Here is a 3913-nt window from a genome sequence, read left to right on the forward strand (position 1 = left end):
GGGAGAGGGGCAGGGGGAGGGGGAGGGAGAGGGAGAAGCCTGACCTTCACAGCCTCGAGAGCTGCTCTGTGGCCAGGATGGCAGTAACTGCAAAGCATAGACTATACAAGCTTATCTCCCATCATTGTAGGTTTATATTCTGGCTTCTTTTTACTACTGTAGCATTTTGACCTGATCTCCTAAAGCTTGCGGGGCGGGGCGGGGTGGGGGACACTAACCTGAAAAAGCCACGTTTGGGGGCAAATCTAAGTCCTAAAAGAAACTAAACCAAAACTAACCCTTAGTGGGAGCACATGAGAAAACCCTTAAGCAGAAGAAGTTTCAGATACCAGGTCATTCTCAACTGACCACAAAGAGCATGGTCACCATTTGCAACGCAAGTCCTTGCCACCAGAGAACCAATCAAAACTGTGAGCTGGAAACATTTTTTTTTTCCTACACTAAACAAGAACCTTGGACTTTTTCTTGTGCTATTCCCTAAACAACAGAATCCGGGAGCTGTTGACAGAATATATGGATCGTACTTAGCCTTACAAGAGGTCAAAGGTGATTTAAAACACACAGAGGCGCATGCACAGGTCAGACGAAAACACTACACTTCACCAACAGAGAATATCTCAGAAAAGAAGTTGGAAAGAATGAAAGGGTCAGAGGGTGAGGAAGAGAGCTGTGAAATACCGGCTTCTGGAGAGGAAAGCATGGCTGTTGCACATGTCCATCAAAGCACCGCTGCTATGGTTACTTGCCCAAGATTAAGCCAATCAAATGCCCAGCCTGAATTGGGGCGGGGCCTATGAGGCCACGCCCTTGGCAAAGGAGCTATTTGCAGTTGAGGACTGCTGAGGGAGAGAGACATTCTGCTTGGGGAACATGGCCTCTGGTACATCACCTGAGCCCTGGTGGGTAGCCCCACACCCATACAATATCAACAGGATTCTGGGAATATTAATAATAGAAATGGAGAAGATGAAATTGGGAGGGAGATGAGGTGAGGGGCATTAGGGGGAGTCAGAAAGAAGAGATGGGAAAGATATGATCAAAATATGCTGTATAACACATTTTAAAAGAGAAAACACTACATTTAATGTAAGGATTTGACAGCCTGAATTTTACACTGTGCTGATTAATTTTATTTTTCAATTTGACACAAGCTAGGGTCATCTGGGAAGAGGGAACCGCAACTGAGAAAATGCCCCCATTAGATTGTCCCATAAGCAAGTCTGTGGGGTATTGTCTTGCTTGATTATCGATATAGGAGTCTAGTTCATTGTGGACAGTATTACTCCTGGGGCTACCTTGAAGGGAAGTCAGGGAAGAGGCACAAGCAGAACCTGGAGGCAGGAACTGAGGCAGAGGCCATGGAGGGGTGATGCTTACTAACTTGCTCCCTATAGCTTGCTCAACCTGCTTTCTTATAAAACTTGGGCCCTGGGGTTCCCTCTTCCCAGAGGTCCCTAGCTTGGTTTTCTTTGGTATTTTCCAACAGAAATGAATCAACTGACATGGAGTCTACCAGCCCTAGCTTGAACACTAGGCAGAAATCTTGCCTCTTGTTGCTATTCTGCAGGTTAAAGAGGATAACACTGTGTGTCCAACATTGGCACCATATTAGCATGACAGGCCATCTAAAGATGGTTGGTACTTGAGGCAGATACAGGCATGATTATGAACAATGTCTCGTTCTATGTAAGGGCATTAGGATCTTGAGAATTTTGTGTCCCTGGGGATTTTGTCGTAGAAACAAAACCCTGGGTTATAAGAAAGTGCTGTTATACACAGAAGCCAATGTTATCCATATAAGAAGCTGCTAGAAGCAAGGAGAAAGGTCCATTATACCTGGAACCTCTCAGACCTGCATCTCCACCTCAGACTTAGCCAGAGGCCCCAACCTAAGACAGTCACTGCCTGGGATAAGTACTTGGGGTAGGAACAACCGAGACAGTCATTAACAGAATGAGGCATTCACATCTTGCACATGACTGATTACACAGTTGATGACGGAGATGGATGAGCCCAGAGGCTTCTCGTAAGCTTATGCGTTGAATACAGATCCAGCTGATTCTCACTGGAGATATTGAAGTAAGATTGGCACATCCTTACACTAACTAAAAACTCTTGACATTCCCCAAGAACAGGCAGATGCAGAAAAGACAATCGAATCAACGGAGAACCTCAGACAGAGCCAGAATCACTCTGCCATGTGAGAAATGTAAATTTGATAAATATAGATTTCAGTTAAACATACCATTAAGCAAATTGATAATTAAGCCAATTAGTTTTAGGCAATTTGACAGTTAGTGATGTGGCTCGGTCCCAGCAGGAGAAGCAGCAGTCAGACCTGGGGTGACAGGGGACAAATGCAGGGAGGGGGTCTCGTCAGTGGATTCTGAGAGTCCCAGGAGTCTCAGATGGAGGACATGTCTTCAGAGCCCTTTGTCATGAAACACAGGAATGGTTGTAATGCCAGAGTCAGCTATGCCCGACTTGGTGAGGCAAGATGCAGCGAGGGCCTCTGAGGGAACTTAACCCCAGCAGCAGCGTCTTGAGAACACAAATGCCATGCAGGCCCATGCTAAGCTGTGGGCAGCTGTGGTACACTAGACCGTCCTTCAAAGTGGCACAACAGAACATGGACCCAGCACTGCAATACTCCTGAGTCCAAGTCTGAGACGCAATCCCAGTCCAACCTCTCTTTCTCCCCCATAATTATCTTGGTATTAATGTGTGGAGGCTTCCATTTCAAAGCATGGCACTTGGTGGATTAGCCATAGAAATCTATCTCCCAGGCCTGGTGGCTGCAAAACCCAGATACAGATGTGAGCAGGCCACCTCTGCAAGTCCTCACGTTGGTTTCCAGAGGGTTACCTTCTCATTGTGTCTTCACCAGGCCCTTCCTCTGTACGGGACAGCCTGGTGCCTGTTTTCCTCTCTGTTCATGTGAAGACAGTATCTGTGCATCCCTTATCAGGGTCCCAGGATGACAACCTCACTGGCACTTGTTCATCTCCTCCTAGGCATAGACCCCTAATACCATCATAGCGGGGGCTGGTGCTCCAATATGCAACCCTGGGGCACAGTTCACTCCACAAAGCTCCCACCTTGCCACATTCCCAGTGGAAGAATCCCACTGCCCTGCCCTAGCCATGCACAGACAGGAACAGAAAAAATGGTCCTGCAAAATGGTGACAGATGGAGAAATGAAGTGCACAAAGCTCTCAACAGCACCATGGCCAGGGGCTGTCAACTGTTCCTTAAGACTTGAAAGCGGCATTTGGAATAAGTCTCACTCAATACACAGTGTAAACCAAGCATTCAATCCCAAAGGCCAGAGGAGATCAGGCTCCTGTCGGACATCTACCCCCACGCGGACACATACACACACTCCCACATGAATAGTTAGTTACACAGGCATGCATGTGCACACTCTGGCACACACGTGCTTAGGCATACACACAAGAGTGCACACACACACAACTCCTGACTTTTCCATTCAATGGTCATAGCTGAGGACACCTTGAAGTTAATCTTACACATTTAATTTGCTTTTCAGCTTTAGGCCACTCTATTAGTAGTACATTGATAGTGCTAAGACAGACTCTACTGAAAGTGTGGCCTGCCTGACTCGGGAAGCCTGTGGATCTATATTATAGCAAGACTTGTGTTGAGTATGAAGGGTGTCCTGCAAGTGGTGTCTCAAGGCCTGCAGGGCTCTGGCCTGACCACAGACTAGGAGAAGCACTGCTTGCTCTTCAGTGCTAAGGAACACAGATTCACAGCACAGAGCCATGATGAATCAACAACACTGCTCCAGGTCCCTTCCGGCATCCAGAAGTTCAATCTTCATGTCCCCAGGCCCCTCACCCTTCACATGACAGATCCCTAGGCCGGGGAGGGGGGGCCTCCTCAGCAATGA

At 47.4% G+C, this 3913-nt stretch overlaps 1 long non-coding RNA gene across 1 annotated transcript in view; it reads right to left on the bottom strand.

Moving 5' to 3' along the window:
* LOC110311012 overlaps window positions 1-718 on the bottom strand; it is a 4883-nt gene extending 4165 nt beyond the window's left edge. The window contains exon 1 of the long non-coding RNA XR_002379891.1: window positions 679-718. This is a non-coding gene — a long non-coding RNA (uncharacterized LOC110311012). The remainder of the gene's footprint in view (window positions 1-678) is intronic.
* Window positions 719-3913: the final 3195 nt, after the last annotated feature.

This window comes from Mus caroli, chromosome 15, assembly GCF_900094665.2.
Source record: "Mus caroli chromosome 15, CAROLI_EIJ_v1.1, whole genome shotgun sequence".
Taxonomy (NCBI): Eukaryota; Metazoa; Chordata; class Mammalia; order Rodentia; family Muridae; genus Mus; species Mus caroli.